Source organism: Pan paniscus, chromosome 1 (genome assembly GCF_029289425.2).
Source record: "Pan paniscus chromosome 1, NHGRI_mPanPan1-v2.0_pri, whole genome shotgun sequence".
Lineage (NCBI taxonomy): Eukaryota > Metazoa > Chordata > Mammalia > Primates > Hominidae > Pan > Pan paniscus.
In genome coordinates this window covers 198293684-198307051 of record NC_073249.2, presented here as the reverse complement: position 1 = coordinate 198307051, position 13368 = coordinate 198293684, and positions in this window count along the sequence as shown.

The following is a 13368-nucleotide window of genomic DNA, read 5'->3' as shown; positions in this document are numbered from 1 at the left end:
TAGGCCACTTGTTTTCTACACATTCCCTGCTTTTTAAGGGAGCACATATTATGTGCCAGGCACTGCTGGGAAAGACAGAATAAACTATAAACCTAGTGTTGAGGCTACAACTTAAGTGATGTCAAGATGTCCTGAGGTGCCATCCAGCTGTCAGTGTGACTGTAACAAAGGCTTCAAATCTGTCAAGAAGTAAGGAAAAGTTTTGTTTGAGTTTTGTTTGGGTATTTCTGTTTTGGGAGTCACTGGATTATTTTAAAATGCTGCATAGTACAGTAGAGGCAGGGTGGATCTTTTAATACCAAACCAAAAAAAAATTTTTTTTTTGAGACAGAGTTTTTCTCGTGGCCCAGGCTAGAGTGCAACGGCGCAATCTTGGCTCACTGTATCCTCCGCCTCCCGGGTTCAAGCAATTCTTCTGCCTCAGCCTCCCAAGTAGCTGGGATTACAGGCATGCATCACCATGCCTGGCTAAATTTTTTTGTATTTTTAGTAGAGACAGGGTCTTGCCCTGTTGGTCAGGCTGGTCCCGAACACCTGACCGCAGATGATCTGCCCGCCTCGGCCTCCCAAAGTGCTGGGATTATAGGCGTGAGCCACCGCGCCTGGCCGATTTTTTTTTTTTTTTTTTTGAGACAGTCGCTTTCTTTGCCCAGGCTGGAGTGCAACGTTGTGATCTCGGCTCGCTGCAACCTCCGCCTCCCGGGTTCAAGCGATTCTTCTGCTTCAGCGTCTGAAGTAGCTGGAATTACAGGCACACACCACCGAGCCCAGCTAATTTCTAAAATTATTTATTTATTTATTTATTGAGGCGGAGTTGCCCAGGCTGGAGTGCAGTGGCATGATCTCGGCTCACTGCAACCTCCGCCTCCCAAGTTCAAGCGATTCTCCTGCCTCAGTCTCCCGAGTAGCTGGGACTACAGGCGCGTGCCACCATGCTTGGCTAATTTTTTTGTATTTTTAGTAGAGACGGGGTTTCACTATGTTGGCCAGACTGGTCTCCAACTCCTGACCTCCTGATCCGCCCACCTCAGCCTCCCAAAGTGCTGAGATTACAGGCATGAGCCACCGCACCCAGCAATTTATTTATTTAGAGACTGAGTTTCGCTCTTGTTACCCAGGCTGGAGTGCAGTGGTGCGATCTCAGCTCACTGCGACCTCTGCTTCCCAGGCTCAAGTGATTCTCCTGCCTCAGTAATCCCGAGTAGCTGGGATTACAGGCGTGCGCCACCATGCCCAGCTAATTTTTGTATTTTTAGTAGAGACGGGGTTTCACCATGTTGGCCAGGATGGTCTGGATCTCTTAACCTCGTGATCCACATGCCTTGGCCTCCCAAAGTGCTGGTACAATAGGCATGAGCCACTGTGCCTGGCCAAACCAAGATTTTTTAACACAGTACCATCTCTAGAAATGCTTACTGAGGCCAAGCACGGTGGCTCACGCCTGTAATTCCAGCACTTTGGGAGGTCGAGGTGGGTGGATCACTTGAGGTCAGGAGTTTGAGACCAGCCTGGCCAACATGGTGAAACCCCATCTCTACTAAAAATAAAAAAACCAGCCAGGCGTGGTGGCACGTGCCTGTAATCCCAGCTACTGGGGAGGCTAAGGCAGGAGAATCGCTTGAACCCAGGAGGCGGAGGTTGCAGTGAACTGAAATCGCGCCATTGCACTCCAGCCTGGGTGAAGAAGCGAGACTCCATCTCAAAAAAAAGGCTTACTGAGCCGCTTGTGTATTGTTTTCAGCAACTGATGTACTTATTTAACTATCATTATTTGCACAATAATAAAAAGTAGGGCATGCCCCACCACACCCAGCACTTTTTTTTTTTTTTTTTTTTTTGAGACAGTGCCTTCTTTTTTTGCCCAGGCTGGAGTGCAGTGGCGCCACCTTGGCTCACTGCAGCAACTGCCTCTCAGGTTCCAGTGATTCTCCCGCCTCAGCCTCCCGGGTAATTGGGATTACGGTCATGCGCCACTATGCCCGGTTAATTTTTATACTTTTAGTAGAAACAGGGTTTCGTGCCTTACACAGTAACTCTTGACGATAACATATTACTGTAGATTTTCACAAGCATTTGACCCACAAAAATCACACACAGCTGACTTGTGCAATACAGTGGTCACTACCCACATGTGGCTATTTACATTGAAATCAATTGGCCGGGTGTGGTGGCTCGTGCCTGTAATCTCAGCACTTTGGGAGGCCGAGGTGGGTGGATCACGAGGTCAGGAGATCGAGACCATCCTGGCTAATACAGTGAAACCCCCTCTCTACTAAAAATACAAAAAATTAGCCGGTCGTGGTGGCGGGCACATGTAGTCCCAGCTGCTCAGGAGGTTGAGGCAGGAGAATAGCATGAACCCGGGAGGCAGAGCTTGCCGTGAGCCGAGATTGCACCACTGCACTCCAGCCTGGGCGACAGCGAGACTCCATCTCAAAAAAAAAAAAAAAAATCAATTAATATATATTTAAAACGAAATAAACTCAGTTTCGCCAGGCGTGGTGGCTCACACCTGTAATTCCAGCACTTTGGGAAGCCAAGGCAGACAGATCACTTGAGGTCAGGCGTTCGAGACCAGCCTGGCCAACGTGGTGAAACCCTGTCTCTACTGAAAAAAAAGACAAAAAATATATATATATAAAAATTAGCTGGGCATGGTGGTACATGCCTGTAATCCCAGCTACTCGGGAGTCTGAGGCAGGAAAATCACTTGAACCTGGTAGATGGAGGTTGCAGTGAGCTGATAACAGGCCACTGCACTCCAGCCTGGGTGACAGAGTGAGACTCCATCTCAAAACAAACAAAAAACTCGGTTTCAGTTGTACAAGCCACATTTCAAGTAGTCACGAGTGACAAGCTAGTACTTGTGGTATGGGACTGTGCAAATACAGCACATTTCCCATTGCAGAAAGTTACAATGGACAGTGCTGATACAAAGAATCGGTGTATGGTAACAGGAAAGTTTTATTAACACCAGGAGGATTATTGGATGTCAGAGACTTGGAAAAATGAATATGATATTTAAAAAATGTAATATGTGGCTCATGCCTGTAATCCTAGCACTTTGGCAGGCCGAGGCGGGTGGATCACTTGAGGTCAGGAGTTCAAAACCAGCTTGGCCGTCATGGTGAAACCCCGTCTCTATGAAAAATACAAAAAATTAGCTGGGCATGGTGGTGTGCACCTGTAATCCCAGCTATTCTGGTGGCTGAGGCAGGAGAATTGCTTGAACCTGGGAGGCGGAGGTTGCAGTGAGCCGAGATTGTGCCACCACACTCCAGCCTGGGTGACAGAGCGAGACACCATCTCAAAATAAATTAGGCCTGGTGCGGTGGCTCATGCCTGTAATCCCGGCACTTTGGGAGGCCAAGGTGGGTGGATCACGAGGTCAGGAGTTCAAGACCAGCCAAGATGGTGAAACCCCGTCTCTACTAAAAAATACAAAAAAATTAGCCAGGTGTGCTGTTGAGTGCCTGTAATACCAGCTACTCGGGAGGCTGGGGCAGAGAATTGTTTGAACCTGGGAGGTGGAGGTTGCAGTGAGCCGCAATTGCACCACTGCACTCCAGCCTGGGCGACAGAGCGAGACCTCATCTCAAAAAAAATAGGCCAGGCGCGGTGGCTCATGCCTGTAATCCCAGCACTATGGGAGGCCGAGGTGGGCGGATCACGAGGTCAGGAGATCAAGATCATCCTGGCTAACAGTGAAACCCCATCTCTACTGAAAATACAAAAAAATTAGCCGGGCATGGTGGCGGGCGCCTGTAGGTACTTGGGAGGCTGAGTCAGGAGAATGGTGTGAACCCAGGAGGCGGAGCTTGCAGTGAGCCAAGATAGCACCATTGCACTCCAGCCTGGGCGACAGAGCAAGACTCCGTCTCAAAAAATAAAAATAAAAATAAATAAATAAAAAATAAAAGTAAATTTAAGAAAAATTTAAGGCCAGGCATGGTAGCTCACGCCTGTAATCCCAACACTTTGGGAGGCTGAGGTGGGCAGATCACAAGGTCAGGAGATCGAGACCATCTTGGCTAATACAGTGAAACCCCAACTCTACTAAAAATAGAAAAAATTAGCTGGGTGTGGTGATGGGTGTCTGTAGTCCCAGCTACTCGGGAGGCTGAGGCAGGAGAATGGCGTGAACCCAGGAGGCGGAGCTTGCAGTAAGCCGAGATCACGCTACTGCACTCCAGCCTGGGCAACAGCGCAAGACTCCGTCTCAAAAAAAGAAAAAAAAAAAAAAAAAAAAAAAAATATATATATATATATATATATATATATACTCTTTTTTCTTGAACTTGTAGTTTTGATGCAGGCACTATATTTTAATATTTGCTTTGCGAAAAGTACTTGTATGTCCGCTACTCCAGCCCCAAAAAAATCCTTTGGAATTATATTTATTGGAGTTTTCCCACTCAGCAATATAATATAGCAGGGTGAAAGTACCTCTTTTTTTTTTTTTTTTTTTTTGAGACAGTGTCTTACTCTGTTACCCAGGCTGGAGTGCAGTGGCATGATCACCACTCACTGCAGCCTTGACTTCCCCAGGTTCAGGTGATCCTCCCACCTCAGCCTCCCAAGTAGCTGGGACCATAGGCGTGTGTCACCACACTTGGCTAATTTTTGTATTTGTTTGTAGCTACAGGGTTTTGCCACGATGTACAGGCTGGTGTCGAACTCCTGGACTCAAGTGATCTGCCTGCCTCAGCCTCCCAAAATGTTGGGATTACAGGCGTGAGCCACTACACCTACAAAAGTACTTCGTTATTGGTCAGGTGCGGTGGTCACACCTGTGTAGGGACCAGCCCTACAGGGCCTGTGGGTTTTACTCCACGTGTGTGGAGACCAGAGATTGTAGAAATAAAGACACAAGACAAAGAGATAGAAGAAAAGATAGCTGGGCTGGGCGCGGTGGCTCACGCCTGTAATCCCAGCACTTTGGGAGGCCAAGGTGGGCGGATCACAAGGTCAGGAGATCATAGCCATCCTGGCTAACACCGTGAAACCCCGACTCTACTAAAAGTACAAAAAGAAATTAGTCGGGCATGGTGGCGGGTGCCTGTAGTCCCAGCTACTCAGGAGGCTGAGGCAGGAGAATGGCGTGAACCCGGAAGGTGGAGCTTGCAGTGAGCCGAGATCACACCACTGTACTCCAGTCTGGGCGACAGAGCGAGACTCTATCTCAAAAAAAAAAAAAAAAAAAAAAGGCAACTGGGCCCCAGGGACTACTACCACCAAGATGCGGAGACTGGTAGTGGCCCTGAATGCCTGGCTGTGCTGTTATTTATTGTATACAAGGCCAGGGGACAGGGTAAGGAGTGTCAGTCATCTCCAATGATGGGTAACGGTCACGTGAGTCACGTGACCACCAGACACCCACCCCCCCCCGGTGGGGGGCCCTTCCCTGTTTGGTAGCCAAGGCGGAAAGAGAGAGGGGACAGCGTACGTCATTATTTCTTCTATGCATTTCTCTGAGAGATCAAAGACTTTAATATTCTCACTAATTCTGCTACTGCTATCTAGAAGGCGGAGCCAGGTGTACAGAGCGGAACATGAAAGTGGACCAGGAGCATACCGCTGAAGCACAGCATCACAGGGAGACGTTTAGGCCTCCGGATGGCTACAGGCGGGCTTGACTGATGTCAGGCCTTCCACAAGAGGTGGTGGAGCAGAGTCTTCTCTAACTCCCCAGGGGAAAGGGAGACTACTGTTCCCGGTCTGCTAAGTAATGGGTAATGGGTGCCTTTCCAGGCACTGGCGCTACTGCTAGGCCAAGGTCTGCTAAGTAACGGGTGCCTTCTTGGGCACTGGCGTTACCGCCCTTTAGTGGCCCTGTCCGGGTGTGACAGAGGGCTCACACTCCTGTCTTCTGGTCACTTCTCACCGTGTCCCTTCAGCTCCTATCTCTGTATGGCCTGGTTTTTCCTAGGTTATAATTGTAGAACAGATATTATTATAATATTGGGATAAAGAGTAATGCTACAAAGTAATGATTGATAATATTCATATAAAATCATGTCTATATTCTATGTCTAATATACCTATTCTTATTTTAAGGATTTTCTTTATTATACTGGAACAGCTTGTGCCTTCAGTCTCTCGCCTCGGCAGCTGGGTGGCTTGCCACCCACACACCTGTAATCCCAGCACTTAGGGAGGCTGAGGTGGGTGGCTCACCTGAGGTCAGGAGTTCAAGACCAGCCTGGCCAACATGGTGAAACCCTGTATCTACTAATCTACTAAAAATATAACAAATTAGCTGGGTATGGTGGCATGCAGCTGTAGTCCCAGCTACTCAGGAGGCTGAAGCTCGAGAATCACTTGAACCCAGGAGGGGGAGGTTGCGGTGAGCCGAAATTGTGCCACTGCCCTCCAGCCTGGGTGACAGAGCGAGACTGTCTCAAAAAAAAAAAAAAAAAATAGTACCTCCATTTTTTTTTTTTTTGGAGACTCTGTCTCCCGGGCTGGAGTGCAGCGGGTGCGATCTCGGCTCACTGTAACCTTCACCTCCTGGGTTCAAGTGATTCTCCTGCCTCAGCCTCCTGAGTAGCTAGGAGTCCAGGCGTGCACCACCATGCCCGGCTAGTTTTTTTGTATTTTTAGTAGAGACGGGGTTTCGCCATGTTGGCCAAGCTGGTCTCGAACTCCTGACCTCAAGTGATCCAACTGCCTCGGCTTCCCAAAGTGTTGGGATTATAGGCATGAGCCACCATGCCCGGTCAGTATCTCATTCTTAATAGCTCATATGCATTGGGACTTCAAGTAGGGTAGGCATTGTATTGAGCACTTTACATGCAATAGCTTGTTTAATCCTCACATCAGCTCTACTATCCTTCAGGGAACAGTCCCTGCCAGTTGAAGTGACTTGCTTGAGGTCAGGAGGCTACCAAGTGCATAGTCTATTCAGCCTCCACCTGAGCCCAGAACCTCAGTATTTTTTCCTCATATTGTACCTAAGAGTTATAAAGTTCCCTAGATGTTTTATGTATATTAGAACAGTGCCAGCCACATAGTAAATGCTATACAATTCTTTGCTATTATGATTATTTTACATTTTATATTCCCTGTAGTTAATAATTGCCTTGTTTTTAATGTACTTTGTTTTGTTTGTATAAGTATCATTAATTCAGTTCCAATATATCAGAAGTATAAATCTTTTGGGTGTTCAAACACATCACCTACTTTCAATTTTATCTTTTCCTCCGTACTCTCCCAACCTGGATTAGTTACCCCGAAATAAATGTAATGTAATACAACATATGGCTGTGCTATAAATAATACTTACAGTCATAATAATGTGGATGTTCAACAGTGCTTTAACAAAATATCATCAGGAAGGCTGGGCATGGTGGCTCATGCCTGTAATCCCAGCATTTTGGGAAGCCGAGGTGGGAGGATTCCATGAAGGCAGTAGTTTGAGACCAGCCTGGGCAACATAGTGAGACATCCCCCTGCACCCAATCTCTACCAAAAAAAAAAATTATGGGTATGGTGGTGCACACCTGTAGACCCAGCTATTGAGGGCAGGGAGGCTGAGGTGGGAGGACTGCTTGAGCCCAGGATATCCAAGCTGCAGGGGCTGTGATTATAACACTGTACTCCAGCCTGGGTGACAGAGCAAGACCCTGTTTTTTAAAAAGTTGGGGTACGGTGGCTCATGCCAGTAATCCCAGCACTTTAGGAGACCGAGGCGGGTGGATCACCTAAGGTCAGGAGTTCAAGGCCAGCCTGACCAACATGGTGAAACCCCATCTCTACTAAAAATACAAAAATTAGCTGGGTGTGGTGATGGGTGCCTGTAGTTCCAGCTACTCCGGAGGCTGAGACAGGAGAATCGCTTGAACCTGGGAGGCAGAGGTTGCAGTGAGCAGAGACCCTGCCATTGCACTCCAACCTGGGTGACATGGCGAGACTCTGTCTCAAAAACAAAAATAGGCCGAGCACGATGGCTCATGCCTGTAATTCCAGCACTTTGGGAGGCCGAAGTGGGCAGATCACCTGAGGTTGGGAGTTTCAGACCAGCCTGACCAACCTGGAGAAACCCCGTTTCTACTAAAAATACAAAATTAGCTGGGCATGGTGGCGCATGCCTGTAATCCTAGCTACTCAGGAGGCTGAGGCAGGAGAATCGCTTGAACCCGGGAGGAGGAGATTGCAGTGAGCCAAGATCACGCCATTGCACTTCAGCCTGGGCAACAAGAGCGAAACTCCATCTCAAAAAAAAAAAAAAAAAAAAAAGCCAGGCGCAGTGGTTCACGCCTGTAATCTCAGTACTTTGGGAGGCTGAGGTGGGCAGATCATGAGGTCAGGAGATCAAGACCATCCTGGCTAACATGGTGAAACCCTGTCTCTACTAAAAAAAATACAAAAAATTAGCCGGGCGTGGTGGCGGGTGCCTGTAGTCCCAGCTACTCGGGAGGCTGAGGCAGGAGAATGGCGTGAACCTGGGAGACAGAGCTTGCAGTAAGCCGAGATCGCGCCACTGCACACTCCAGCCTGGGTGACAGAGCAAGACTCTGTCTCGAAAAAAAAAAAAAAAAAAGAAAAGAAAACATAGGAGATGGAGAGATAAGTGTCTATGTATATGGGGAGGGGGCAGCCACTAAATACCTGAAACTGCAAGTAAAAAAGTAGTGTAGTAGAAAGTATATATTTTAAAATACACAGGTAGGTTCTAGGAAAAAGACTTGGAAATAGTCGACTCAAGGGAGTGGGAATTCGGGGGCAGAGGGTAAGAGACCACTGTCTCTTTCCATTTTTTTAAGACAGAGTGTCTCTCTGTCCCCCAGGCTGGAGTGCAGTGGCATGATCTTGGTTCACTGCAGCCTCTGCCTCCTGGGCTCAGGCAATTCTCATGCCTCAGCCTCCTGAGTAGCTGGGATTACAGGCATGTGCCACCATGCCCAGCTAATTTTTGTATTTTTAGTAGAGATGGGGTTTCACCATGTTGGCCAGGCTGGTCTCAAACTCCTGACCTCAGGTGATCTGCCTGCCTCGGCCTCCCAAAGTGCTGGGATTACAGGTGTGAGCCCCTGCACCTGGCCAAAAATAAATTTTTTTAATAAAGAGCACAGCACAGTGACTGGCAAATAATACTAAATTAATAGCTGTCAGTTATAATTTTAAGGCTTCCAACTGCCATGTTGGAGGATTTACTGAATGCTAGGCATTGGGCCAAGTGCTTTCCCAACTTATTTTTTTCCTCACAACCACCCTGTGGGGTAAGTAAGCACTATCCACATTAGGCCCAGAAGTTAAATAAATAATTAGCAAGAGGTGGGGCCGGGATTATGCTCCATTTGTTTGAATCTACAGCCAAAATGCCTAACCACTACACTACTATTGCAGTGATGGTAGGATATGGCCAGAAATATGGCAACTCGTGGTTGAACCTCAGGTTTTCAGACTGATGAGTCTTTGGCTTGAGAGCACAACATCCTAAGTTGAGGATGTATAGACTGGTAGGAAAGGACTTTGGGTGCCCATTAGTCCAGAGGGAGCCCCAGAAAGTGGCCTTAAAACACTTGGAGTGGGTATCACTGTCAGAGATGCCAATTACTACATACAGAAGAAGCTTTCCATACTGACGACTGGGCACCAAAGTAAGTCAGAGGCCTGGGATACTCCCAGAGTAGGAGCATCTCAAAATTAAACTGTCTGGATTGTCTAGCCATCTAAATCGTGTTTATGACGGCACACTGTGGGCAGGTCACTGTTCTGGGACTAGTCAGAACTCCAGGTGATTTGGAGTAGGGTAGTGGGACTCAAGAAAATAGAGGCCGGGAGCAGTGGCTCACACCTGTAATCCCAGCACTTTGGGAGGCCCAAACAGGTGGTTCACCTGAGGTCAAGAGTTCAAGACCAGCCTGGCCAACATGGTGAAACCCCATCTCTACTAAAAATACAAAAATTAGCTGGGCGTGGTGGCGCCAGCCTGTAATCCTAGCTACTTGGGAGGCTGAGGCAGGAGGATCGCTTGAACCCAGGAGGCAAAGGTTGCAGTGACCAGGATAGCACCACTGCACACCAGCCTGGGCAACAGGAGCAAAACTTCGTCTCAAAAATAAATAAATAAATAAATAAAAATAGAGTGACAGAACTTGGGGACTGATTGGTTGCCAGATGACAAGGTTACTCCAATTTACACTCCCTTTAATTCTTCCCACCTCCCACCCCAGGGCCCTATATGGGTATGAGGGAAGAATCCCATTCCGGCTCCAACAAGTCTCATGTTTTTCAGACTGGTAAACGTGGAGTGAGGGAATGGCTTGCACAGAGCAGTGGCTTGCCCTGGGTCACAGTGAGACAGTAAGAACAGGACTTGGCTTCAGCTCACCAAGACTAGAGCAGCAGTTCCCAACCTTTTTTGGCACCAGGGACTGGTTTTGTGGAAGACAATTTCCACGGACAGGGGATGGTTTGGGGATTACTCAAGCGCATTACATTTATTGTGCACTTTATTATTATTAATGTAACGTTGTAATATATAATGAAATTATTATATAACTCACCATAATGTAGAATCAGTGGGAGCCCTGAGCTTGTTTTCCTGCAACTAGACAGTCCCCTCTGGGGGTGTTGGGAGACAGTGACAGATCATCAGGTATTAGATTCTCATAAGGAGGCCAGGCATGGTAGCTGACGCCCGTAATCTCAACACTTTGAAAGGCTGAGGCGGATGGATCACCTGAGGACAGGACTTTGAGACCAGCCTGGCCAACATGGCGAAACCCCGTCTCTATTAAAAATACAAAAAAATTGGTGGGCGTGGTGGCTCACGCCTGTAATGCCAGCACTTTGGGAGGCTGAGGTGGGCGGATCACGAGGTCAGGAGATTGAGATCATCCTGGCTAACACGGTGAAACCCCGTCTCTACTAAAAATACAAAAAAACTAGCTAGGCATGGTAGTGGGCGCCTATAGTCCCAGCTACTTGGGAGGCTGAGGCAGGAGACTGGCGTGAACCTGGGAGGCGGAGCTTGCAGTGAGCCGAGATCACACCACTGCACTCCAGCCAGGGCGAGAGCGAGACTCTGTCTCAAAAGAAAAAATAAAAACCCACACCACCATACCCACTAACTCTGAGGCTTTAGTCATATAAAGAAAAATAGCCATTATGTTTTGTTCTTTTGTGCTCTTATAATGTGTAACCATGCCCTTTACTTAAAGAATTCCAGGATCTACAAAAAAAAGAAAGAAGAAAAAAGAAGCCAGGCGTGGTGGCTCACGCCTGTAATCCCAGCACTTTGGGAGGCCACGGTGGGGGGATCATGAGGTCAGGAGTTCTAGACCAGCCTGGCCAACATAGTGAAACCCTGCCTCTCCTAAAAATACAAAAAAAAAAAAAACAAACTAGCCAGGCATGGTGGCAGGTGGCTGTAATCCGTCTCAAACACACACACACACAAAAAAGAAAGAAAAGTAAAAAGAGGCTGGGCGCTGTGGCTCACACCTATAATCCCAGCACTTTGGGAGGCCAAGGCAGGAGGATCGCTTGAGCCTAGGAGTCCAAAATGAGCTTGGCCAACATAGTGAGCTCTCCTCTCTGCAAAAAAAAAAAAAAAAAAAAAAAAAAAATTAGCCAGGTGTGGGGGTGCACACCTGTAGTCCCAGCTACTCTGGAGGCTAGGCAGGAGGATCACTTGAGTCCGGGAGTTTGAGGATGCAATGAGCCAAGATTGTGCCAATGTGCTCCAGCCTGGGCGACAGAGAGAGACCCTCTCTCAGAATGACTGACCAACTGAATAAATAAATAAATAAAATAAAAATAATTCTAGGATCTGGCCTTAGGAGATCCAAATTATCCAACCAAGGTTGTGGAATGTCTCATCTCAGGAAGAAATGCTGAAAACTTCATTTACAGCCTTGTTGCTGACAGCCAAACTACCAGGTAGCCCAGTACTCAAGATAATCATTGGCTGGGCGCGATGGGTGGCTCACGCCTGTAATCCCAGCACTTTGGGAGGCCGAGGTGGGTGGATCACCTCAGGTCAGGAGTTCGAGACCAGCCTGACCAACATGGTGAAACCCCGTCTCTACTGAAAATACAAAAATTAGCTGTGCCTGGTGGTGGGCGCCTGTAATCCCAGCTACTCAGGAGGCGAAGCAGGAGAATAGCTAGAACCCAGGAGGCTAGATTCTAGCTATTCTGAGCCGAGATTGTGCCATTGCACTCCAGCCTGGGCGACAAAGGAAGACTCCGTCTCAAAAAAAAAAAAAAAAGATAATCATTACAACAGGATATGCTGACCTTCATACCCCACCCTCATGAGCTTTGTCCCGCCCAGCCTGTAAACCCTACACTTGATATCACTTTCCGTGCTTTGCCCAATAAAAAATCTCAACCAGCTCTTTTCGGAGACTCAGGGAATTCTCGCTCTCTTGTGCTGCCTCCCTTATACCCAGGCATAAGCTCCAATGAAGATTTGTCTGGGAAAACTTTTTTGGCCTCATGTTAATTTCTGTTGCATTGAGAGCCCAAGAACCCCTGGTAACAACAGGGAGGTAGTGGAACCGGGTTGTCCAGAGGGATATTTTCACTTTTTTGGATGCACTTGTATCTGCAGTTTTTTACAACGAGCATATATTAATGTTGTAATTATGTGTGTGTTTGTGTGTGTGTGTACGTGTGTATGTTTTTTGTTTTTTTTTAAATTTGAGACAGAGTCTCACTCTGTCGCCCAGGCTGGAGTGCAGTGGCGCGATCTCGGCTCACTGCAGCCTCTGCCTCCCGGGTTCAAGTGATTCTCCTGTCTCAGCCACCTGAGTAGCTGGGACTACAAGTGCACACCATCATACCCGGCTAATTTCTGTATTTTTAGTAGAGACGGGGTTTCACCATGTTGGCCAGGATGGTCTCGATCTCCTGACCTCGTGATCCGCCCACCTCGGCCTCCCAAAGTGTTGGGATTACAGGCGTGAGCCACCGCGCCCGGCTTTGTTTGTTTTCTAAATATGTAAAGTCAGAAATTAACCCAAGTAACGAGCATACATATATATATATATATGTATGTGTGTGTGTGTATATGTGTATATATGTATATACATGTGTATGTGTGTATATATGTGTATTATGTGTGTATGTGTGTATATATGTGTATATATATGTGTATGTGTGTGTATATATATATGGAGTCTTGCTCTGTCACCAGGCTGCGGTGCAATGGCGCTATCTCGGCTCACTGCAACCTCTGCTCCCTGGGTTTAAGCGATTCTCCTGCCTCAGTCTCCCGAGTAGCTGCGACTACCAGCGCGCGCCACCACGCCCGCTAATTTTCGTACTTTTAGTATAGAGGGGGTTTCCCCCTGTTGGCGAGGATGGTCTCGATTTCTTCACCTCGTGATCCGCCCGCCTCGGCCTCCTAAAGTG